The sequence below is a fragment of the Gallinula chloropus genome (assembly GCF_964237585.1).
Source record: "Gallinula chloropus genome assembly, chromosome: 19".
Lineage (NCBI taxonomy): Eukaryota > Metazoa > Chordata > Aves > Gruiformes > Rallidae > Gallinula > Gallinula chloropus.
Window position 1 is genome coordinate 10,934,200 of NC_140104.1, and position 26,620 is coordinate 10,960,819.

General features: G+C 47.0%; 1 long non-coding RNA gene across 1 annotated transcript; it reads left to right on the top strand.

The window, feature by feature from the left end:
* Positions 1-8,091: 8,091 nt before the first annotated feature.
* LOC311199268 lies at positions 8,092-26,349 on the top strand. Its single transcript, XR_014617741.1, has 4 exons — positions 8,092-8,158; positions 8,487-8,578; positions 25,849-25,955; positions 26,282-26,349. It is a non-coding gene; the product is annotated as an uncharacterized lncRNA (long non-coding RNA).
* Positions 26,350-26,620: the final 271 nt, after the last annotated feature.

Genomic DNA, 26,620 nt, shown 5'->3' on the forward strand with positions numbered 1-26,620 from the left:
CCAGGATGCCTTCGCTCATGTGTTGTGTGAAATGAAGGGGAAAAAAATAATCCTCCATCCTCCACAAAGGACAGATGATCAGCATTCAGATGGGTTCGCCTGCATTCTTGCTGCAAATCGGGCAGGTCCCAGCAAGAATCAACAGGAGGTTCTACCACACACCTCCAGCCAGAGACTAACCTAGTTTTAAATACTTCAAAGCATGGGTTAGAGGGGGTTTTGTGTGGAAAGGGAAGAAGGAAAATTAAGCCAAAAACCCAGGCAAGAGTTCAGGGTTTGCCTATATGGCAATTAACCCATAATAAAAACGGAGCTTGGCATTCTCAGTAAGGCACTGTCTCTGAAACACATCATTATTTCCTCCCCATCTTTGATACAGGCTTCTAGAAGCCAGCATGAAATTTTGAGTAAGCTCCCCTATTTTTAATTAAAGTTCCAAACCTTCAGGAAAAAAAAACCCTCAATCTAAGAGCCTGCCTGCATGCTAGGATATACTGAACAAGTAGAAAGCAGGGGTTTCATACCAGCTCAGCTGATGCCAGGGAAAATCATATCACTGCAACACAGTTAGTCTTTATGGGTGGCGAAACCATGGTACTGCAGCTAGTCTGGTATGAAATTCTCAAGACAAGACTTGGATATGCAAAATAGTAGTTTAAAAAAAAAGTGGATTTAAAGGCAGAAGATGAGATGTTGTACATAGATCTTGTGCTCTGTTTGACCCTTGAAGGGGTAGACTGCTTACCTAAGGGTACGGGGCCAAAGTGTACATAAATAGATTCCAAAACTAGGGTTTAACTAGTTTGCTATCTAGGCCAAGAAACAGTTCTGGAACATATTTAACACAGTTTAATCGCATCAAATCGTGGCTGGCCCAGAACTGATTTTAACAACTGCCAACTGCTTTCAGGAACAGGCAAAGCCAAAAAGCGAAGATCACGGCGTACGGTTTATGAAGAACACCGAGGCGACCCCGAACATTCAGAACAGCAGCAGAAAAGCAGGGCACATTCAAATCCCATGATCTTTATTCAGATTGGGTTACAAGGAAGTGGGAACGGGGAGGAGCCGGTGCTTGTGACAACTGCAAGCCAGAACTAAAGGAGAAACATGTTGCACCGCCACCAGGACGCAGCTTGAGAAATCCTAATAACTGATGGTTTCCCATGGAGAAAGTTACTGCACTACTTACTGTATCCCCGTGGCCTATTTGAGAAACAGTGTTGGCAAAAATAACCTCTCTTCTCATCTCCTCGGCTGGGGGAGGGAGTGACAGTCACCAATTAAAAGGGGACTGAGGCGGGAAATAAGAATTGCATATTAAGGAGGAGGAGGGAAGGAAAAATAACAAACATGTGGAATACCACATGCAATTCTTTCCAAGAAATCCCAGCACAACGGTTCCCTGGGAATGGGCTCATGGGTCTGCAATTTGCCTTTGAGCAGCGGTATGTCAGGGATGAGGAAGGAGTGCTGGATGCTTGGAAAACAGACTGAACACATGGATGGGGAACAAGCCAAAAAACTGTTACAAGAAATGTTCCCCGTGCTTGTAGCACACTTGCATTCGCATACTCCACTTTCCCATGCTCCTGGATCCCAAAGCTCCCTTTCAGGTTAGAAACCAGCCAGGCCAGAACAAACTGAAGTTGAACCAGCAACTCAGAGAGGGGCACAGATCATAGAATCATAGAATGAATCATAGAATGGTCTGGGTTGGAAGGGACCCCAAGGATCATAGAGCTCCAACCCCCCTGCCACAGGCAGGGACAGATCCTGCAGGACCTTGGCACGGTACCTACTGATGCTCAGTGAATGGCAGCAGACTGAAGGGAAGAAAAAGGGCTCTTCAGGTTTAGCTGAAGTGTTCAAAAGGCTGAAAACAACTTTATTCACATTTTAAGAACTTGGGTATAATCCACACTGGTCTTCAGTTTGAAAGCTTATAGCTCTTGATTATAGCAAGAATCTCTGAGATTAATATTAAACATCAAAATCTACTTTTCAAATGTGGCTTGACATCACTGACATGCAGCAAAAGCTTCCAACTAAACTCACAAGCACCACTCACTCACATTTGGATAGAAGGCTGTCCTGTAAACACACTCCACTCCATGAGCGTAGGAGAAAACTGTTTTTATAAAATTACCTATCACTCTAAAGAAAATATTTGCGTGGCTGTAGCCAGGACTGTAATAAGGGTCAGTGGAAGATCACAGGCACTGAAAACTGCAGGGCCTGCCAGCTTTAAGAGTTCTGGTTTTGCTAATTTCATCCTCCAGATTTAAGTTTTCCCCAAAACAAAACATTTCTAGCCTTTTCCATTCTAAGGACAATATTCAATATGTAAATCTCATGCTGTCACCATATCCTGATCCCTAGAGAACAACCAAAACTGTTTCTAGCCAAGCAATACAACAGGCAAAACTATTAGCTACTGTCCATTTGTATGGAGAAGCCATCACCACCCTAACTCAGTTGGGCTGTTCTCACCATACCCCAAGACAAGGAAGACCTCACCTCTAAGCTGTAAGGTGCATAACCATGTATCTGGGCTCAACGAGCTCCAATTAAACTGGAGAAACTTCTCTGGTTAGATAAAACTTGTTGCTGCTTTGGCAATTTCATGTGGCTACCTTGCCTCTTCTTCTTGGCCAAGATTTAGCAGGATGTAAAAAAAAAATTAAGAAATTCAGGAGTAACAATGTACTCATTTCTGACAAAGTTTTAAGAGTTCTCAATGGCTTCCCTTTGGTAATTAAAAAAAAATAAAAGGCAAAAACCTGACATTCCAGTGATCACCATGTATTTGTTTAAAAACTGCTTTAAGAAACCATGTTTGGCAGCCATTGTGCTGTCTAATGTCCATTGTGTTTCTAAGGGCCTTCAGAAAGTACTCCTTCCTCCGTGTTTCATACCGTAAATGAGCACTTAGACTAAAAGCCAACTGTGCTTTTAAACTGCTCACCATGCTTTCCTCCCATTCAGTGCACACTTTTTCCCCTCAGACACTCTGCACATCACCTCTGATTTCATGTTTTTATATTTTAAGTTCCACTTTCAGAGGAAGGACTCTACTTTGCAGCTCTGCACAGCTGAGCTCCCTCTGGAACTTCACGAGGGGATTAGTGGTTTTCTGACCCTTTATCCATTGGGTTTGTTCCAGTCTTTTCTCCACACAGAAATCTATGTATGATGAGCAACTCCTCAGCGTGTTAAAATGAAAAGAATCCTGAAAACTAACTACTACAAGTTTTGGAAAAAGTGTCACCAACCACCTCTGTCTCCAAAAGTTTCTCTTTGGACAGGCTGTGGCTCCAGGGCAGCATAAACTGATCTAATTGCTGGCTGTCGTGGTGGAGCCCCATCCCATGTGTTGTCTCCAGCATCACCTAACTAAGCACAGAGCCATTTCAGATCACCAAGCTGGCACAAAAGTCTTTACATTTTCCCTTAGGTTAGCCTTCTGCTCCTGTGGCTCAGTGCAGGATCACAGACCAGAGCCAATGGAATGGCTCTGGAAACACAGAAAAGCATGTGGAAGACAGGAGCACACATCTAAATCACCTTCTAGAGTAAGATGAACTCACCAGCCAGCACAAGACCACATAGACCTGGGTTTCATCCTGTGTCACATTGGTCAAGAGCCAGCAGGTTGTGAGGAAGAGTAGAACGTGTTTAAGAGTTGTAACAGCAAGGCCAGCCATCAGCAGCCATCAGTCTCAGAAGGTATTAAACCACCCTTCTCTGTAGTGCTACAGGCGCTCTTGTCCAAACCATGGTTAACCAAGGGAGGGTATCTGCGTTACCCGTAACCGAAACCCCACTGCCAGACCCAGGGGAAGTTCTAATGCAGACACAATTCCAGGCCAGAGTTAAGTTCAGCTCTTCCCTTTGTTCAAGTTCACATGAGGAAAGAAACAAAAAAAGCCTTCATACTACGCAGCATAGTAGAACAGGGAAAACACCATGGCCAGCCATAACTACTGTAATTCAGAAGACAAGAGCCAGGGTCACCACTGGTAATACTAAAGATGTTTATAGCTTCTAGTATGCACTTCAGCAGAGCGATGCGTGTTTACATGGCTTTAACATGGGCAGAGAAACAACACAAAATTCTTCTGAGAGGATCTCAGTGATTATGCAAGCCTTCTCCAAAACACAGAAGACAAGTGATATTTATCATAGCTTCCTTACCACTTCTGGCTTACAAAGAGCCTGATCAGCCCCAAACATTTTCTTATTTGACAAAACATCTATACACTAAAATAAACTCATTGGAGGCATAGTTTGCAAATAACTGAAGTCAAGTTTGATCAGAGGTAGATCCTTGCAGAAGAGACAGAGAGGAGACAGCGGCAGTAGTACATTCCAGGCTGCCTTTGCTAAAAAGAGAATTAGGACCTGATAATGAAGTACCTGGAAACCACCTGATGTTCCTGTTGAGTGTGCAATGGTTGTGTCAAAGTGGAACTCACTACTGCAGAGTCAGCTACCTACAACATCTTTAAAACAAATCTCTGAATTAGTTGCTGTATCTATTGTTCTCTACAAAACATCCTCGTTACAGGAAATCCACTACTAGGATACATCTGAAGATGTAATTACTAGTGTGATATTCGCTTCTCTTCCAATGTATCTCACCCAGCACAAAAACTTAGGCTGTCCTACAACTCATTAAAAATGTTATTCTAGTGACAAAACCTGATGAATTATAATGGACAGGCAAAGATGGAAGCTGCACCAATGGAAGTGTTATTTTGATGGAACTACACATTGAAGATTCCTCAGTTTAGCTCAGAATTTAACAGAGGAACATATGAAAGAGAACTTCTCCCAATAGTCTAACTTGAACCCTAAGTCACCCTATCTGTACATAATTTTAATGCAAACATCTGGTCCTTTACATGCTGCACTTAATGTCAGCCTAATTAAAAAAAGAAAAAAAAAAATAATCCAACTATCCAGAGAGTTTTTACTTCAGGCAGTTGTTTTTCAACAGGATTAAATTTAATTTAAGCTGTTCTACCAGAACCACTTTCTCTTCAGTGAGACCTTCTTAATGGAGGAGAAAAACATCCTCTCAAGTTCAAAGGACAAATTAAGGTTCAAGTTTATCAATGTGTTTGAGTCCACAGATAAAAAGAAGAGTCCTAAAAATGGCAAACATACCAGTCAGAACTAGGCCAACGTTGTGGGGAATCTAATATGAAGGCTCAAACTAATCGTTGATTAGGTTTGCCCTTGGACATAAGTAGCAAAAACTATGACATGCTCACTATGAACAGGCACAAAGGCAAGGAAAATGTAGGCTCAAACTAGTTTCAAGGGAAACGTATCAAAAATCCTATTTACTGCAACCGAAGTTGTTATTCTGCAATCCTGAAATATGAAAACAGACCTTCACTGGTGTCAAAATACATCACAGTTTTCCACCCTGTTTTCACTATTATGACGTGTTACCTACTAAAGCTATTTTTCAGACACTGAAGACCTGAACTATACTGTTCAACTATATATATATATTAAAAAACAACATTAGACGTGGTATTTTGGGTACATTTCATTTGAAGCATTCCAAGCTGATAATCTTTATCCCAATACATAAAACAAGAGCCATGTCAACTGCACTATAAATAGCATTAATAGTAAGGAATCGATAACATCCAAACCTTTAGGTAACATCTTATTAATCCGTCCTTGGCATGCACGGCCACACTGCTGGAAGGGCTCTCAAAACGCAATCCTTCAAAAGGTGAAGGACACAATTTTGTTCAACTAGTTAACGCAACTGCTATTTAACCAACTCAGCCACTAAAATGCCACCTCATGAAACACTCCGTGCCATGATAAGCAGCAGAGACAAGCGCGATAAACACAGAACGCTTTTTCTAAGGAAATTAATGAAAAGCCCCCAAGGCTAACACCGTTCTGTCATCGTTTTTCCCTCCCCAAGGCAGGTGAAGATATACAGTTGACAACAACCATTTTAATCCCTCTTCTCTCTGCCCCCCCCCCCATTTCTTGTACCGCGCCCAGCACAATGGTACCGGCTGAATGTTACAGGCGCCCAGGTATCGCGTTCAGATTTATTTCTGCTTTCACAGCGACAAAAGGTGAACTCTTAATGCTCCAAAGATGCTTGCAGCAAGGCAGGCTGAACGGTATTTCTAAAGACATACCCACACGCGGGTTACAGAGATCCAGCCTCCATGAGATGGTTTAATCTGACAAATTAAAATGGTTGGGAAACGCTACTTGGCTAACGGAATCGGCCGCCACATGCATTGCTGAGGGGGAAGCAATAAAAAAAAAGGTCTTTAAAATAGGTCACTTTCAGCCAAATCCCACACCAGCAGCGAACAAAATGGTATTTACACTGAAAACTCACCGCTCGGGGAGGAGCGAGGGGTAGGGAAGAGAGCTCGGGGGAAGGGGAAAAAAAAAAGGGGGAGGGGGGGTGGGGGAAGAGGAGGAATCCGCGCCGGTCCCTGAGGAACCCCCCCCAAGCCCGCCAGGGGCTCCCGGCTCGGCCGACTGAAGCCCACCGGAGCCGAGCAGACAAAAAGGGGCGAAGCGCTGGGCACGCCTGGCCGAGGGGAGCCGGCAGCCCTGCCCCAGCCCTAGGCCTCTGGCGGCCCCTGACAGCGGCGGCCGCGGGGAACACCCCGCCGGCGGCGGCCGCCCCTCTGAGGGAAGCGCCATTTCGCCTCCCGCTCCCCCCCCCCCGCCGGTGCTCAGCGATCGCCGCCGGGCCGAGGCAGCGGCAGCCCCGAGTCCTGCGGCACTGCCGCAGAGCGCGGCGGGGGAGGCGCTGGCCCCACCGGGCCGCCCCCCTCCCCCCCCAACCTCTCCCCCCCCCCGCTTCTCTCCTCCTCCTCCTCCCTCACCCCTCCCGGGGGCGCCCCCGCCGCCGACCCGCCCCGGCCGAGCCCCCCGCCGCGATGCCCGCCTTACCCTCCGCCGCAGCCGGGCTGGGAGCGCCGGTCGGCCCCCCGCGGAGGAGGAGGAGGAGGAGAAGGAGTGGGGCAAGGGGCGGCGGCCCCGCGGGGGGAGGCGCCCCCGGAGGGGCGTCGGGCCCGGCCCCCGCGGGTGCCCGGGCGCGGCGGGCACAAAGGCGGCGGGGCACGGCACCTAAGATGGCAGGGCAGGCGCGGCGGAGCGCCCAGCCGCCGCCGCCACCACCACCACGGCCGCCGCCGCCTGGGCCCCGCTCGCCGAGCCGCGGCCAGGCCGCGCCGCGCCGCGGGGGCACGGCGTGCGGGAGGGCGGGCGGCGCCGGCCGTGCCTGCCGCGGCGGAGCGGGTCCCTTGGCCGGGCCGCGCCGCGCTGGGATGGCTCCCTGCCTGCCTGCCGCCTCCCCTCAGCGCCGCCCGGGCTCCGGCTGCTCCGTCGCCGCCGCTCCGCGCTGCCCGCAGCCAGCGGCCCCCGCCCGCCCCTCTCGCGAGACTTCGCCGCCCTCTCTTCTCCCCCCCCCCCCCCCAACCACCGCCGCGGCCGGCGGGAGGGGCGAGGGGCGGTGGTTGGGGGAGGAGGAGGAGCGGCGAAGCGGGGGTGGCGGGGCTGTGAGGGGGCGGCGGAGGCCCGTGAGGGGCCGTGTGAGGAGGGGTGAGGGGAGACGGGACAGTACGGGGGGCAGTTAGGGTGAGGGGTCGCTGGGAGAGAGGAGGGAGCCAGCGGCAGCCGCGGGGGGTGTTGTTGGGGGCGGCCCGAGGGCTGCACAGTGTGGGGGAAGAGGGTTTGTGGGAGCCCCGTGCGGGGCTTGGAGGGGCGAGAGTGGCCTGAGGGAGAAAATGGACGGGGGGAGTGGGTGGGGGTTGCGCGCTGCTGAGGCCGTGAGAGCTCAGCAGGGCAGGCGAGGGAGGAAGGCTCGAAGGGGCATGGGGAAACTGAGGAAGGGCGTGTGGCAGGGCCGCTGCGGGCTCTGGGGAGGCGCAGAGAGAAGGAGTGCTTGGGAACGGCCGGGAAGAGGGGGAATGAGGGCAGGGGGAGGCCTGGAAGTGGCCTCGGGGGGTGCTGTAGGTGGGGGGTTGTTGGGGGCTGGTGTGACCCAGGAGGCGGGGGTTGGGGCAGGCCAGCGGGGTGAGGATATCCGGCTGAGCCGAGCTGCCTGGATGGCCGGGAGCAGCTCAGCTACAGGCGATAATCCCAGGAGGTGGTAGGTGTCTGCTTGTGCTAAAACTCTAGTGCAACTGGCTTGACCAAGTGGGTGTGCTTCAGACTGTCTGCCCGTGGCCAAACTGTGCCCGGTTTATGGCCAGAAGAGGGGGGAAAAAATAGTATAAAATAATAATTTAAAATCTTAGGGCCAAGCGCGCGGACTCGTGGTCTTGGCTCTCAGTGGTGGGTTTTGAACTTGGTAGGTTGTTGAGCCTTTGTTGTGCTTCAGTATCTCCATCTATGAGCTAGAGATAACAGTTGGCTTCACACAGGGCTTAATTATTGTGTCTTGTAGTCACGTATTTGTTTATTTGGTTTTGATATAGATTACAGCTGGAGGAATTCTAAACAGTCCACTTCTCCTTGCCGTGGTGTTCAAGCTCATTGTGCGCCCGCCTGAGCAGAGGAAATCACTGAGGTCAGTCTCCCTCATGTTTATAGTTGCTTTCCCTTTCAGAAGTATGGAGGCAAAGGATCATCAAAATAACAATTTGTACTGACATCCTGATAATAAATTAATAGAAGCTGTTATGTAAGGTGCAAGGTCTGTAGAAGGTGTGTTTGTAGGGATCGCTTCCACTTCGAAATTCCAGATTATATCTGAAGAGACGGCGTTCCCAGTTATAAAGTACCCTGCAAATAACAATGGTTTGGAGGTGTCCCTAGTATGAAACGGTACGATTCTGTAAATCCAGCCTTACTGATAGGGCTGAAATAAAACCAGTGAACAAAACTTCCTTCCTCTTTTCCCCTAAACTAGCAGGTATTTTGTACCATATGAAAGACTTTGTATCCAGCGGGTATTGAGGATGACCTGGGTGCCGCTGAGCTAAACTTTGCATTTACCAGTAGACAAACAGAGCTACTGGGTACTGTTTAACCCTATTTATTAGTAACTGTTTAACCTGGGATGGGGGGAAACCTGAGAACAGAAGTTGCCTGTAATAACAGTGGACCACATCTCGTGTTTTGCAAGCTCATCGCGTAGCGGTCTGATACTTTTGCCTTTTCAAATCCCAATAGGAAAAATAAGACAAATGTGGATCACTTCAAACATATGTTGTTGTAAGTATTGGGAAAGGCAAACTAAAGGTTTATCTGATTATCTCAACCTTGAAGTTGGCAGCTATGACAGGAAACTTGGTTTCATTCATCTGCCAAAGATATTTGTAGCGTATCGTTTGACAAGTTAAAAGGCATTTTTGTAATGGCACAAAAATAAAACCATCCACTTTCTGCTGCTTCTGCCTTCTAAAATAACTTGGGTTTGGAGACATGCTTTTGTGGAAATTAGGACATGCTTGAGAGGTAAATATTTGTGTTTTCAAACGTTAGAACAATGGTGTTTAACGTGAATCTGATCAGCTTGGCCTGTCAATATAAATTTGTTCTTGTTTTCTCAAATTGCTGGGTATCGTTTCCTTTGGCAGATGGGAGAACTAAGTGGAGCAAGAAGAGAGGGTGATCTGCCCATGGGGTCATAAGGTGGAATTGAGAACTGGGTTCTTCTGAATCTTGATCTTGTACTGCTTCCTGCAGACAAATTGCCTTTAAAGTTCACGAATTATCAGAGTAAAAGCTTCGGTCAGTGAGGTCCATGGAGCTCACCCAGCAAACTCCAGCAGAGAGTCTGGGCTTTGGCTCTTTGTGTTGCACATCTAAAAAGATAATGGTAGTTCTAGGAAAAAGTCCTGGCTGCAGAAAAATGTGACTAATGCTTTACTGTTAACTATCAAGTATTTTACTTTAAATACTCAATCTGCATTTGATACATATGCAGTGACTGCTTCCAGAAAAAAGCAGCATCGTTTGTGGACCACCAGTTTAGACAAAATCTGCTGAAATTCTGAAGGAACAGGCAGTATAAAAGCTACAATGTTTATTGTTGCCAGCTAGACTGTCGAATGTACACGTTTCTCATGCCCTGTGCTATTGGGCATGCTTTTGCTCCTCAGATGATCACAGCAGGCATCTAGACGGTTAAATTGGTTTACCTTAGTTTGCTGATTTCCTGATGCAAATTAGTTCTTCTTTAAGTGAACTTAACCAGGTTTATGTATGTCTACACCTGGGATTTACACCAGTCTATCTATCAGGTAGCTATACCCTACCCTAAGTTCATCCTGTATGAAGGAGGTGCCAGAACATCGATAAATAAAAACTCCCAATTGCCTAGCGGTACAGCTGAGAGGCAGAACAGGTTCCAACATGTAGTTCCTAATGTTCTGCCATGGAGCTGGTTCTGGGGTAGACCCATAGGACATTCCAATGTAGACAGGACCTTTTAAGAGCATATATCAGCACTCCATAATATTGTAGGAGAGGAAGTAGAGAACAATACTGTGTCCAACGGAAACTGTGGCAAGAATTTATTCAAGGCACATTGTAATTATTCAAGCTGGGAATTTGGCCAGGACATTGGGGTTAACACCCCTACTTCTTTAGAAGTGTCATAGTTTATTTTTTTTAGTGACTTTAAGTGATGGGAAGCTTGGCTTTCTATCTCAGCCTGAATGACAGCACTTGTGGCAGTACAAGCTTCTTACAGCGATGCGAAGGTGCTGGTTCAGAACCAACCCAGGAGGCGACAGGGCCTAGTACAGTAATCATTGCTTTATAAATACTTCCAGTAGGTAAGAAAGATAAGAGTGTGATTAGGGCAGTTTCAGCTGCTGTAATCACAGCCATACCTTCTTCAGCCTTCAGTCCACTCACAGCTTTAATCTGACCTTTTTTTTTTTTTATACCAACAATTATAAATTTTAAAATAAATTGTAGAACTTGCACCAGTTGAATTTGGTTCTTAATTACAATAGCAGCTACAATCTGCAGTTGTTGTCAACGCTTTTCTTTTAGGAAATGTGTTGTCATGCAAGCAGAATGTAATTTAGCCAAATTATGGGCTTTTTTGGAAGTTCTTTTATGCCGTTGAGACTTTTAGAATGTTGACTCTATGTGTATCATAGAATCACAGACTGGTCTGGGTTGGAAGGGACCCCAAGGATCACAGAGCTCCAACCCCCTGCCACAGGCAGGGCCACCAACCTCCAGGCCTGGAGCTACACAAGGTTGCCCAGGGCCCCATCCAACCTGGCCTTGAACACCCCCAGGGACGGGGCACCCACCCCCTCTCTGGGCAGCCTGTTCCAGCATGTATCATGCACTGATGTAGAACCCAACTTCCAGCATGTTCTGTGTTTGCAGAGAAGATAAGCACTGGTGTGTTTTAGTGCCGGCCAAGTTGTGAAACGCACGAGTGAGGAATTGTTTTGCTTTTACTGCCCCATGAAACCTGCCGTCATTCCTACGGTGTAGTTGGAGCCATTATTATGGGTGACAAGGTTATACAGGAAAAACATGTTCTAGAGAACGGCTGGTCAAAATAAACGAGGTAGAATCTTCCAGATTGTTGTAATCTGGTTTAGTATCCATGAGGTAAACACTTCAGTACATTCACTGGGACGAAAATACCATGTCAGACAGTATCCCTCTGAGAGGCCGTGGCGTAATCACAAAAATGAAGCAATACTGATGTTATTACATAACCACTTTTGTATTATATGACAACTATAATAATAGTTTGCTCTTCTCTCTTTACCTTTTATTAGATAAACAAACGTGTTCCTTGCAGGGCGCTTATGAATGTCCCATGAGTCAAGGGAGTGGTTTTCCCCATTAAGAAATGGGGAAACAGTGGCACAAGAAGACGTAGTACTTACCAAGGTTGTCTGGGTAATCGGTGTCAGAGGCACGAACAGAATCTCAGCCTTCTGAGTGTCCCACTCTACCCTCTGGGCAACCAGACAAAAGTGGAAGAGTGGCTTGCAGTGTGACTCAACAGCTTTTCCTTCCTCAGCAACTGCCATCCCGGGCAATTACAAATAAATGCCAGTAGGTCATTTCCACTGGTGTCAAACTGGTTTCTGAGGGACTCTAGGTAGACACGTCTTCTGCTGGAGAGAGCTCCATTCCATGATGGATCTTTGCAGTGGTTTTGCTTTGAAATGTTTTCAGATCTTGAAAACAAATCTGTTTGCCAGCTGTACATTTCCTCTGGTTACTTTTAGGGTTGTGATGCTTGGGGACACCCAGGAATTCCTTTACCCTGCTCTGCAAGGGAGGAACAATAAACTGATGGAGCTGTTGTTTTTCAGGCCCTATTTTTATACACAGTGTATAGGATACATGCCAGTGAGCATGGAGCTGGGGAGTACACCTAGAGTATCAGTACAGTGTATCATGACCAACGCAGAACAAGGTGATGCATTGCACTTTGGTATATCAGATTGGATGCTTAAAGATAAGGGGGTGTCTCTTAACACCGTTGTAGCCAACAATGTTCTTGATTCCCTTTTAGCAGCAAAATCAAACTCTGTTGGTCCACAAACTGTTTTTGTGGGCCATGACAACTGAACGTAGGGAGGGTCTGGTCATGTATCGTGGATCTTTTCCCAACATCAGAGCTGAAGAGGGTTATACTCTAGAGTTGGTTCAAAAGGGCTGGAATGAACTGCAGGGATCAGTATCATGAAGGGCTTGACCTTGAAGAGTGACTGATGGAAAGAAGCAGTGCAGGAAAGGCTTGTGTCTTGGCTCTGGTCCTTGGATGGATGTATAAGAGGCCTTTGGCAAAGGGTGAAAGGTGACTAATAATGTGAAACTGGGAGGAAACGCATTATAGTTATGCAATCTCCAGGTGGCTTTCTTCCTCTGGGAGAAGACACCTTTTGTTAGTTGTCCAACTGACACTTGCTGCTCATGCTGTCTTCTGAACAGAAGTCTTGAACAATTATTTCTCTGCTTGAGTTAGGGAGCTTAATTTAGCTTTGTAGCAACATGACTACAACATCACCTCATTTCTTTGTTCTGCTTCTGCAGAATTTCTTTTAGATTTACTTTGCCTCTTCCCTTTCTGCTTGACACTCTTATTTTTTTTCCTGGCTGTCCAGCACCTTAGCCAAAACAAAGAAACTTTTTCTTCTCCCATGCACTTGGTGCCCACACCTCACTTTATTCCATGGTTCTGTGTGTGTCCCTTGCCATGCTTCCAAAGCTTTCATGGGCAACCTCCACTGAACTTTGCTGTGGCGGTTCAGGATGATGCTGTTGCCTGGTCTAGTGCTACTCCATGGGTTTCTCCCATGGCAGAGCCAGCAGAAGAGAGCTTGTTCTGTGCTTGACCCTGCTGGGTTATGGGTACATGTCTTAGCCCACCTTGGCTGGTGTACAGACATGTATTTACACCCGCTGGCCCGTGGATTTGCACATGCTACAGAAGTAGCCTCAAGAAGAGCAGCTTCCTGGATGATTTGAACTGCTGGAGCGAGAGTTGGTAGGAGTCTTCTGAGAACCCTTAGATTCCTCATTAGCTTGGCAGCTCTTCCAGTGATCTGCAATGAACAGCTCTCCTGTTGATCCCATCTGGATCTTGATCTTCAATTTTATAGGTAAAACAACACATTTTTGCATTGCTGTAAACATACTCCCAGGAAGCAATTCTTATTGTAATCTGTGAAGCAGTTGTGGAAGTGTGGCCTTGCCCTTCAGCAACTCTGAGATGCTGTGTTCCATTCTTGAATGAGATTCTAGACCAGAAAAAGAGTTAGACTGCATACAGATTAACAAATCTGTTGCTAGTATCTCTGGCTACTGCAGCATGACTCACCCATCAGTGCTTGTCAGTGTCTGGTGTGACCTCATTGAAAGCTTCAGCATCTCATGTGTGAAGGCAGGTTGTAATCCAGTGTGGGAATCCTAAATAGGTGGAGAATGAAGTTCTGAGACTGCATACATCATAAACATCTCCCTTGAAATCAAATGTGGCCTCACCAGAAATATTCTCAGAGCTTTCTGAGGCTCTCTCAATGCTCAGTCTGACTTACTCACGCTTCTGTTAAAAAGCACCTCTAACTATTCCAGACAGCAATAGAAATCAGTGCTGGTGGGAAAACTCAGGAGTAGATGGGACAGGTGAGGGAGGAGATGCTCTTGTTATTTGTAAGGGTGAGAAAGAGCTGATGGTTTCTTTTTATTTATCACAGTTTCTACAGGCTATTTTTTTTTCCTTTTCCCCCCATGTCAGTACTTAGGGCTTTCTGGTATGCTGGTTAAGGGAGACAGGTGAAAAAGCTGGAAGAAAGGCTGTAATAAAGGGAGTGGATGGGCGATTTAGCTTGTGGCATCTTACATGTGTAGCTTAGATATGTAGTATGATGATGAGACAAAAAGTGGGAGGCAGGAGGAGTTCAGAAATGAGATGGTTTGCTTCAGCTGGTGCTTGCTGAGTAAACATGAAGCTTGTGCTTGGTGCCTCTACCTCCTTCCCATGGGCTGTTACACACCAACAGATCAGTCTGAACTGAGCCAGCTGCTGGCATTTTAATTGCAGAACCCACATCTAGTGGCAGACCTATGGTCCTGCTGCAGAGGGAACTTGCAGTCTCTAAAAGCCCAGGCTGGCATTGTCCCACAGGTATCTGCTGCTGCTTCAATGTCTGGCTAAAAGTGAAATTCCTGGTCGCTGGTCCAACTGCTGTCCTTGGGATCTGTGACTGACTGCTCCTGTTCTATATAGATGATTTCTGGATGCAGCTGCCAGCCTGGCCTTGGCTTCCCAAAGCCACTGTCCTCTGAGCCTGAAGAGGAATCCAGAGCCTGGCCCCATGAGAGAGCAAGGATCTTGCAAAAGATCTCTGCTTCGTTAGATCACTGTGCATTCCCCTAATTACTGGGAAGGCCAGCTTCCTCTAATTAATATGATGTAGCACATAGAAAAGTAAAGAGTGGCTGGTATGACGGGACAGAAAGACACCCCACTTCTAAAAGTCTGCTGCCCTGATGACACTAAGGGATCATCCTTAGGAAATGCTTTGTGACAAAGCAGCCAGTAACTTTGCAGAAGTCACTGTGACCTCTGCTGCGCTGGGGGATGGACCCTGCCACCTGTAGACCTGCAGACCTGCTCTTCCTATCCAGACTCTTACCTGGCAAGTTTGTTCTCTCACCCTGTGCCTCAGGTGGATGGCAGTGTGATTCCTGCATTCCCTAAATATTTCTTTTCCTGAGACTGCAAGCATGGATTTTACTGGGGAGGGGGTTGTGTGTGTGCAGAGGTTCTGGTGCTTCTTTAAGGAAGGCACAGAAAGTCATAGTCGAGGCATGTATGTCATTTGTAAGGAGGAAAGAGGCAACCTTGTGCCTTTTCATCCATGATCCCTTGCCACAAAGATCAGCCAGGTACTATCTGCTTAGCTGGGTGTGATTCCAGGGTGAAGTAAGTTGATGGGAGACACACACATACATGGAAAATCCAGCTAGTTGTAGAAACAAATGGCTCTGCTGTTCATTGCCCACGTGGTGTTTGGAGACTGAGCATGGTCTCCCTTTGTGACCTGATGGGTACACAGGATGATGTACTGGTGGGCAAGAGACAGAAGGCCCACAGCAGTGGTGTCCGTGCTGCATTCAGCTGTGGGTGTGTCGGGTGGAAGGATCGATCCTGTATTTGAAGTCCTGTTGCTTGATGATTTTTCGTATCTTGGCAGAGTTTTCTGTCACATACCGAAGCATACCCTGGGTTCTAGTGGAATCCTGAGCTTCCATCCAGCTCCCACCTCATCGCTGCGCCCTGCCTTCAGCTGGAAATGCACAGGCACCATTTGTGAGGGCCTGAATATCCTGAGTCACCGGTTACCAGCTGGCTGTGTGCTGCAGTCCTCACTTCTTCCTTTACCACTGCACTCCCTAGAGGGGACTTGGGACAACTGCAGCTGTCAGGCAAAGCGGGTGATGTGCTGCTGGATCCACACACAATTGCTGGGCCACCTCTGACTACGTCTGTGGGATGAGCTGCCTGGATTTGGTACTGTGTGCCTGGTGCTTCCACACCAGAAGATGGAAGGGGTGTAGGGTTACTTAAAAGATACTTTTCATTTAGATTTACTGGTAAAATGTCTGTGCTGTGGAGGTGGTGATGGGATGTCGTCGTTAAGTAATTGGTGGAGACAAGTGATGGTTTCAGTAATGAGCTTGCAGTAAGATAAATTGTGTGGAAAATGGATGAAATCTGAGGATCTAGACAGGTGATGAAAGGTAAACGAGTTAACTCCCTATGCTGGCCAAGCTCTCCTAGCAGGAGAACAGGCCCTCCAAACAGGAGCTGACAGGATGTATGTTGAGTCCATTCTGTCCAATGCTCTTGTCATGCTGTGTGTGTCACCCTGCTTGTGCAGGGTCCTGGAGCAAAGCTGCTGAAGCTCAGCAGGGTAAGAATCCAACGTGTTGCTACGTTATTTCATCTCACCAAAATGTTTTCACCTCGCTCTTACTCCTTAGTCTTGTGCATAGCTCTGGGGGAACCCGAAACCTAAAACACTTCACTGAGCTTTTTGACCTGACAGGTCTTGACACATCACTGCTGGACACGTCTGTGTCTGATCTGAGCTGCAGCAGTTCTCTTCTGTCCTGCTAAAATAACGACATGTTCAACAGTATCATTCTGTCTGCGTCACTCCACCTGTTTACTGAAGTGTTAAACTCTTACTAAACCAATTGCAATTTACATATGATATTAAATATTAACACTTAATTTACAGAGTATATTAGTTAATGGTTAGCTGATCTCACTGGCATGAAGATTGTAACGTATATAATGCAGACTGGGACCAAATGAGTTAAAGCCACTCCTTCCACTGAGATACCCAGTGAAGCAGAGTGCTGCTCTGTAAATCAAACCTCTGTTTGTGACAGGTTGCCAGTGTTTGCCTGGCACCGTCCATCCTGTTTGCAGACAGTCATCCTGCTGTGGAGAAGAGATGTGGGTTTTGCTGACTCATGAAAACAGGTGCTAGTTGTGGCGGTAGGTAGGAAGGAAGGAGTGGCTCACTGGAGCAGGATGTAGGGTTTAGTGTGAGAACTCTTCAAGCAGAACCTCTAGAAGAAAGCATGTGTGTCGAGGGGAAACATATCAGGTGGAGTTTGAAGTCTGACTCAATGAAATTCTGGTTCCTCTTGCTGCATGAGGGGCTTGCCCCAAATGGGATAGCAGGATTAACAGTCGTGCACCTATCTGAAGTATCTTGGGAAAACACTGTGCTACAACTGCAGGCAGCAGTGGTCCTAAAAGGAGTTTTCAGTCCTAAGAGGAGGTTTCAGGGGATGGATGGTTAGCAGCTCATCAGTATCTTGCATATGCAGTGGCTCCCTTGTTCTTCCTGCATAGATTTGACTCGCCCATGCCTGTCCTAAACACACCACTTCCAGTATTTTCTTTTCTCTCCTCATTTACCTTGTATTTCCTATCCTTTGAGCTTCCTTTTGTATCTATGGGTTTAATTGTACAAAATCCAGTTGCTTTAGCTTCTACTCTGCCTGTGCTTTGCACCTGCTACGTAGTCCCAGCAAACCTGGCAACCAACCCATGGGTGCTCTAGAGGAAAAAGTTTAGGCCAGATGCCTTCTGCCCGGTGCCCTGGATGTGCCCCAGAGCTCCCAGGTATTGGTCTGTATTCAGAACAACATGTTGCTACGCAGATGGTTCCCTTCTGCTCTTCCTTCTACCTCCACAGAGTTACGTACACCTGACTACTCAGCAGGCACTGGCCTTGTGTTTATTGAACTTTTGCAAAGGTCTGGTGCACAGGAAGACCGATAAAATCTTGTCTGCTGTCTTTGTGGACTCATAATTGCACCTGACTCCTCCTAGCAAGTGAGGCAAGTGGGAGCAAGGGAGCCCACAGAACAAACAGCACCTTGCACAGACCCAGAAACAGCGAAGGCCAGAGGACAACACCGCAGAGAGCCTCTGGTACTCCAGCAGAATTCAAGAAGATGTGTTGCTCTTCTCTAAAATGATGAGAAATCAGCTCTTGGTGTGAAGAGTCCTACAGCATGGGAAGGGCAGTGAAACCTCGGTGCAAAGTCACAAGCCGTTCTCATTCACAGTTAAAGCCCCTGTTGCCCTAGGCAAACATAGAGCCTGTCAGCGTCCTGCAGCTTATGGTACAGAGATGTGACTAAAATAGCTCCACAACTTTACAATGTGGCTAAAAATAGCTTGCAGGTCAGCTGTTTTCTTAAAGGTAATGGTGACATCAGTGGGAGAGCACTCTTGCTGCTGTTCAGTGCAGGTGGGACTGGGTAAACAAAGGGGGAATGACAGCAATTTAATTAGCTGATCAGGAAAAGAGCAGTGATCAGGGGTGGGAAAGGACTAAGGAGGTACATCAAGAGATGGGCAAAAACATCAAAGGCTTGAGCAGACCCTCTGCTGCTGACCAAGATAGTTTGCACGAATCATTTCTCCCTGGGGTTTTATTTCCATGATGTAAGAGGCATTTCTGCCTTGTGGTGGCCCGTGTCAGATGTGTCACTGGGCCAGCCAGCCCACCAACTCCAACATGATTCTTGCTCCTCATTTCCAGGCAGTGAGCGCAGCCTGTGACATCACCTTGGGCCAGTGGCAGATCGAAGGCTATAGCCGTGGCGATGCCAACTGTGTTTTGCTGTAGCCATTCAACCAGGGGGCTGATCTTTTACAGTGCAGTTTGTGCATGGAGAAATCTGGATGGCCTTTAGTTCTGGGGGGAGTTCGGTATTTGTTCTTGGGCCAAAATAAAGGGGCTGTTGATGGGATGGTTATTGTAAAGCAGCATGTTTTCCTGAAGGGGCAAAGCTGCTCACCACGATCCTCAGAGTTTCAGCCTCCGTTGTGTACGCTAAGCCTGGCCATGGAGATAAGTCTTGGCCAAATTTGGAAGCGAAGTGCCTGATTTGAAACGTTACGGGAATCTAATGTAGGTTATGAGAGGTCTGCCACGCCTGCAGTCGCCTGCGCTGCTGAGGGAAGCGCGCTGCAGCAGGCAGCGCCGGCCAGAGTTCCCTTTGTGCTGCAGGTTTCTTGCCTGGTGATTTTTCTGGTGCTGAAAGAGAGGAAGGAGGTGAGAAAACTGTGAGAAAATTGAGGCCAGGTCATTACTGTCAGATGAGGACAAAGTCCTGCAGCCAGTCAGATGTGCCGGAACGCGCCTGCTGCTGCTGCTGCTAGGAAGCTTGAGAGAAATGAGACCGATAGCAGTGCGCATGTGCCTCTGGAGAAAGGAGGCTATCTGTAAGCTCTTGCAATGCTTTTCTCTGCCCAGCAACATCGTTGTTTCTTTTCCCTGTGTTCTGCTTAAGCAGCTGTTTGGCATTTGTGAACTGATCTATTCTTCACGTAGAGCCATCTCCACGCTGAGCCATCTTCCTTGTAACAGCGTTATCTGAGATGAAGGACTGATAGGACCTCATGTTTGCTTTGAGTAAGCACTACAAATAGAGCAAAAGCACTGCAGTTACTGTTCTTTTAAACAAGTGTGAGTGCCTTGTAGGACCAGCCCGTCTTCACCTATGCAAAATGCCTCCTGTTGCCTCGAAAGAGGGAGACTTCAGCCAAACGCCCCTCCAAATTGATGAGCATGGAGAGAATCATGCGTGCGGGCAGCTCCCGAAGGATTTCAGTTGTTGCTCAGCGAAGCTGAAAGTCAGCTGCCAATAAAAAAAGGAAGCTCTGCATCCCTAGGTGTGTGCTTCTAGCGCGTTCTGAAGCTACAGGCTGTATTGATTGTAGGCTGTAGTTAGGTTATTGGTAAAATCAACTCAATACCACTCCCATGGCTGTTCAGCACAGCCGTTTCTGAGCACTGCAATACAGCTCTGGACACAACCTGCTCCTTCCATGCCATGGAGCTGCTCCCTGGTCTGCCCTGCCCAGCTTGCAAATACAGCTCACCAGCCTCTGCTTCCTTGCAAATGAGCTGAGTAGGTAATGGGAGGAGGAGACAGCTCAGCACCCTGCCCATCCCAGCCAGTCCTGAAGGCTCTGTGCTTCTTCAGCTATCTGGAGTTATTTGCCATGTGAATCATGTGGATATAAAACTTTGTTGTTTCCCTAAATGCTCTGCCTTTTTGCAACAGGAGGCCGTTTCCCAGCAGGGAAAACAGGCTGAGGCTGCTGATGTGGTGGGCAGTCAGCTTGTCATTTGTATAAAACCCGGAGCCGATGCGTTGGGGCGCAGCAGTGTGCTAACGCAGGCAGAATGCACCCAGACTGGCTCCTGGCTTGATGGCGCAGATCTCCGCACGCCGCTCTCCGCCGTCCCGCAGTTTGGCGTGAGCACAGGTCCCTCTCCTTGCCTGTGCTGGCATGCCCACAGTAAACCATAATTTGCACCCAGTGCTGCTTGCCTGTGTCTCGACTGGTGGCAAACCCTCCCAAAGCAAATAGGGATTCGTCTGTCTGCACTGACTCAGCTATGCTGAAGGCAGGAATCGGAGCTAAGTCCGGTCCAGCAAAGTCTATAGGTAAAGAACAGCCTCTGCAGCACGGACTGAGGCACTTTAAAGGAACTTGCCATGTCCCAGGAAGCGCCCCAAAGTGAGCAATGCCACTTGAGGCAAGAGAACTGACCCCAGGGGCTGTTAATCTCTCAACATCTGCAGCCCTGTGGTTGTAAGCTCCGGAGGTTTGCTTCCCCTGTCTGCATTTACCAGCTAGCAAGCAGGAATTCAGAGGAACCTGGGCTATGGTTAGGAAGCGAGTACCTACTCCTTGCCTCCTCTCAGGAAGCAAGGCCCTTCGTTTACAGCCTGTTGTGGCAAGGGGCTTGCAGATAAGGAGGAAGGGCAGGAAATCTGCCGGGCTTCACTTCTTCAGCAACTCTGAATGTTTTCCATAGTCCTAACGCTGTGAGTCAGCATTTCTAGAGCCCAGGCTTGTTTACAGCAGCAGTCAGGGAGATGGTGCTAGGTAGGTGGGGTGTGGAGTTACATGTGTTGTCTAAAATGAAAAACCCTTTGCCCAGGCACAACTGGGGACGTTATCAACTGGCTTTGCAAAGAGGGACTAACTGGAAGCAAAGGTAACTGCAGCGGGGCCATTTGCAGGGTGAGGAGTTTCTTCATGTAGGGGAATGGGAGCTTCCCACAGCTTTATGTGTTGTGTTGGTCTAGTTCACTTGAAATAAATAAATAAATAAATAAAGGACCTTGCCAATATTTGGGATTATCAGTAGAGTGGGATAAAGGGTAAAGCTTCTCACCTCAAGTGGTTATGGGTTCATTTTTGAACTGACCTGGCCAGACTGGCTGTGTGGCAGGAAGGCTCCCAAAATTATACAGGTAACAGACCAAATGCTGAGGTCTCAACTCAGAGCCCATTCCTGCACTGGAATAAGGAAGATGTAAGCTATGGGATGTCTTACAGCACCGCGTGTGGGCTCTTGCCTGTGCCTGGCAGGTGAGCCTGTGTGGATCTCATGGTAAAGGGAGGCACCATGGAAAGCAGAATGGATTATTTTAGATCTGCAACCTCAGTTCTGCAAAGGTATTTATTTTGAAAATTCTAGTTTCCATAGCAATGTAGTGCTGTTCTCGCTCATTCCTCTCCTATTATTCCAATCTTAGCAGCCATTAGATAAATTATCACAGAGGCAAACTTAGCATTTTTTTATCTTGAGTGATTTCATGTATGTTGGTTCCTTAGTGAATCAGAGGCAGTTAGTCAAGGATTGACTCATATCCTTCCCCAGGGCCAACATGAGGCCTATTCCAGCACAAAGATGATAATGAAGAATGAATAGTATTAATTGGGCTTGGTTTATGAAGTCCTAGGCTACTTTCCATTAGAGTGGAGGTCTTATATCTAGAATTCTGCTTCAATTCTAGATGAGTTATGTTTTTTAGATTTCACTTGTGTTTCACTATAGCTTCATTAGGGCACAATATTCTTGTTCTGTGCATGTAGAAAATACACTTTTTTAGTAAATAAACTTTTTTCTAGGGTTATAGTATAACCCTAGAAAATATAGGGTTATAGAATAGCAGCTGTGTGCTGCTATTCTCAACCCCAGAGGTGGCTTCTGGACAGTCCCATCGTTAAGAGCCAGCCCTCATGGCTTTTCCCTTCACTCTTTCAGTATGTACAAAAAAGAAGCAGTTAAGAAAACAAAGCAAACTTCTTGTTTTTTGGGGGGGGGGTGTGATGGTGGTGGTGGTGTGTGTTTCCTGGTGGAGGAACTCCTAGCCTTAATAGTTATGCAGGTTGGAATGTAAAAATCCCAGACAACCCTGCAGCAACGATGGTGTGCAGAAGGCAAAGATGTAGAGATGATTTAGTCTGATGGTGCAGTTTGCCTTTTAAGGAGATGGTTTACTGAGGCCTTTTGCCTGTGTGAACTGGATCTCCACCTGGGGAGCTGTGCCAGAACAGCTGTGCCACCAACCCGTGGCTGGAACGGGTACTTTGTCCCGTCATTCCGTCCTTACAGCAGGTAAGCAGAGAAGGAAATTGCAGGACAACAGGAGTGGCACCATGGGCCAGGTTCCAAGATAAGGAAGTAGAGCTAAAGGTGAGGCAAGAGTGACCCTTTGACTGTCTTGTGCAGCATTGTCACTTGGTAACTGCAACACCTGAGTTTTATAAGTTGGACAGTAGATCCACTAAGCTGAGGATGCAAGAACCCCTCTGTGGAGTCAAGATATTAACAGTGACTGTTGCTTGCCTTCCCAGTCATTAAAGTTCTCTGGTGTCTTCTGTTTTCCTCCCTGTCTGGCTAGAGCCATTGGCTGTCATGTTTGTGTTCAGTTCATGAATTCTTCAGAGTAGATGGTTTTATGATGAGTAAATTCTGCCCCTCACTTCTATTTGAGCTCTCTGGGCACTGGATACCTAGCAGAAATCTCCTCCTAAATCCTAGGCAGTAGAATCTCACTCATGCTCTGAAGAATGACAGATAATAATCCTTCTACAACCTCTATTTTAGATGTTAAATATTTGCTTTTAGCTGAATTATGCCCACCCTTTGAGAATACTGACAATACCTTGCTTTTCACAATGTGTCAGTGAATGCCATATATATTTTATGCAGAGCATTAAAAGGTGGGTGCTTATCTTTTATTTTTCTCCTATGTTCCTATGTTTTGAGATAAGGTGAACAACAAAAGTTCTCCAACTGCTATCTCTAGGCTGTGCATTCTGTAATACCTTCAACACAGACTGTTTGATTCGCTCCTTCAGAGGTGAATAGTCCCAGGCTTTTTAATTTTCCTTCAGACAAGGGCTCCTCTCAGTCCTTAATCTTATAGTCAACCATTATTGCCCTGTGTCACATAATGAAACAGCAATCTTAGTCATAAATAATACCTCTCCCAAATATGATGTTCTGCCAGCGCCAGGCATTGTTAGTTTGGAGACCCCCGAGTCCAAACACAAGTATTTAAGTCCCTATGGGCCAGATGCAGACTTACCCAGTGCATAGTTAAAAATAATAATTAAAAAAAAATCTATTTATAAATCCCTGTTTCAGAATAATACATGCTTGGTATCCAAATGGCACAAGAACGAAATGTAAGTGACTGGCAACCTTGTGACGTGTTGTATAACAAGATAAAAAACTGCTTGGGATTTGTGGATTGAGCTTTTTCTCATTTGTCTTCCAGAGGTCAAAGTCCACTGCAGGCAGTGCCCGATGCAATCCCCACACCAGCCAGGCTGGGCTGCTTGCACCTTGGGTCCCAACAGCAGGGTGGTGTGTGAGAGCACCTTGGATGGTGTTTGTGCAGATGTCTTTGCGGTCCCTGTGATGCTCCTAGGAAGCAGGAGGAGATACAGAACTGTCCAAAAGCCCAAAGCCAGGATTCTCTGAAATCCCAAACAAGTAATGATGAGAGACTTGGCTGAGCCTGACCTGCTAGCCTGCCTCCCGTGCTGCTTCTTATATGTGTCCAAGAAGCTGCCTCCAATTTATCTGATTGCACTCTAGTAAACAATTTTTCATGCAGATATGGGCAGCAGATGTTACTCATGCCTGTGTGGACGCTCAGATGTGTTTACAAGAAGGGATGTTCCTCAGATCTCCTCCTATTAAACAATGGATGGAGCCACCAGACAGCAATCCCACTGGCCGCAGCCGCTCTTTTACAGCTTGCTCAGAACACTTTGAAGGGTGGTCACGCCACCCCTCTTCAGGCACTTGAGGGATTGAGTCATGAATATGAGCAAAATAAAATTAGATGGCTTAAGTGACTGCAACCCCAGCTGTGTCCCCACTGCCTGATTCCCAGAAGGGGTGTCCCCGCAGCGGGGCTGGCTGCAGGAGGCAAGTCCTGAGTTGCTGTAGTTGCAGTCTGTTCTTCAGGGCATTAATATTTGTTTGGCTCCACTGCCAAACAGTTCAGGAAGCTTAACTGGAATAAAAATGTGGACTTTTTCACTGCCTTGTAGTTTGATTTCTCAAACAGGCTCAGAGAAGCACCAGTGCTGTGACAAGGGCAGGGCAGAGGCAGGCAGAGGGAGAGATGCCCTTCCCTTTTGGGAGCAGCTAGCCCTTACGTCAGCTCTGCTGCCTCACAAAACTATGCCCTATGGTTATTTCTGGTGCTGGGCTGCCTTAATTTTCTGGAGACTGAATGAAGGATTTAACATAGTGTGCTTATGGTATTTGGGAGTTTTTAGGGAAAGAAGAAAACTAATTCAGCATGTGCTGTTAGGTGGCAATGCTTCAATTGTTAGGGCTGGGAATGGGAAGTGTCCACGTTTTCCATCCCTACAATTCAGTGAAGGGTTAAATCTTCTCCTTTTTTTTTGGCCTCTAACCTAATGTCTACTACTGAGCTGTCTCTAGAGAGAGAAGTCTTTAAAGAGATGGGCTTTGTAGCTATAAATAATGTAGAAAAATGGAGTGAGGGAGAGGCTCCACCTTACCTGAATGTAATCATAAAGGCCAGTACTGTGAGCTCCATGAGGAGAAGGCTGAGAGAAGCCCAGTCACCCCTGCCACCCCTAAACTGCTGCCTCTGAGACCCGAGTCTTCCTCCAGCATCTGAGGATCAACTGGAAAATGGTGACTGCTTTGTTCTGAAATTCATGAGGTGTGGGGGGCTACATGTGGCAAGGTTTTGGGCCACAGTATGGTTGTAAGTGCATCTGCTTGAGCACTTGTTCGGTTGGATGTGTGGGAATACAAGCCTGAACCCTCACTACAAATGAAAACATTGAGAGGGGGGTGGAATATAAATACATGCCACATGTTCTTTGTGTAAGAGCCCTGCCCAGTATCTGTAAATAGGGTAATTTTGGGTCTTCCCAATTTTCAGTCTTAGAGCAGGAGACAGCCACAAGAACTATAACAAAGCTAGCATTTTTTATTTTCACTGATTAACTTTATCATTTTCATTCTAACTCAGCTGAAAACATTTAATGGAAATTAAAAGTAGTGTCTTAAAGGGGATTGCCTTTGAAAGGAAACGATTTGTTCTTAGAAAATCACTGGAACAGCTTCTCAGTTAAACTGTATTTTATTAAGAATTCAAAACTCATCTCGGGTCCCACTCTCCCAGAAAACTTTCTCATGGCTTCTGTTGGGTTTGATTCATTCCCTGCTGCCTTCATTTTGCAGCTTTAAATGGCAGGCTCTCTGAAAAGCCATCTACCACACAGCTTTGTAAAATAAAGCTTTGAATAAATTACCCAGCTAGAAATTATGCTGACTGTGCCCAGCGTTGTGCCTGGATGTGGGAATACTTGACTCTGGGTGTGGGATTCCAAGGAAAATTACCTCTTTCCTTAGCACAAGTCCCTGCTAAGCTTGCCAAACCCAAAGAGCAGCAAGAAGGAAAGCTGCTGCAGATGCCTCCCATTCCCCTTTTCCACAGGATGCATCCCGAACGCTCGCTGAGTATTAACACACAGCAGCAACAACGTGGTGCCAACCATGGGATTAACACACACCTGCTGAAGACTACATGTCCCAACGTGACAGGTGGGTGACACCAGGCTCAGCCCTGCATGCTGGGACTTGTAGTGCCTTCCAAGCACAGCGACACTGACCCAGGGTTACCCACCTCACAGGTGGGATGCCCGTGCATTCCTGAAGGTGACAGGCTCCAGCCTGTATTATTATGGGTTTAATTTCTTTAATCTGCCTTTGCAAGCTCTACATAACACAATACTGACAACATGATGCTTTTAAGAGGTAAAAGAGTTGCTTTGTCTTTCACAAAGAGACAACCCACAGCCCTCTGTGTTTAGATTTCTGGTATCTGTGTGTCCGGAGCTGATCTGTCCCTAATTGTTTGTTTTCCTCAGAGCCTTTTGAAGTTTATGTCTCCAAGCCAGTTCCTCATATTAAAAATAAATTCTTCCAAGCCACCAACCAAATGTCAGCTGTGATTAAAGCCTGACTCCTCATTTTAAGACTTGTCTCCTAAGTAATGTGAGGTCACTCCATGAGTCAGCGTTTGAAAGGACCGTTACTCCTGAGAGCAGGAGCAAGGGTAAAGCCCAAAGCTCACAGTTGCCTGCTCAAATGGTTTGAATCGCTTTGCATTGTGCTGAAAGAAATGTAAATTCTGGGGCCTGTTTGGCACAGAATGTGTATTTCAAGTACCTCAAAACTTGGAAAAAATCCTCTATATTAACGTAGGA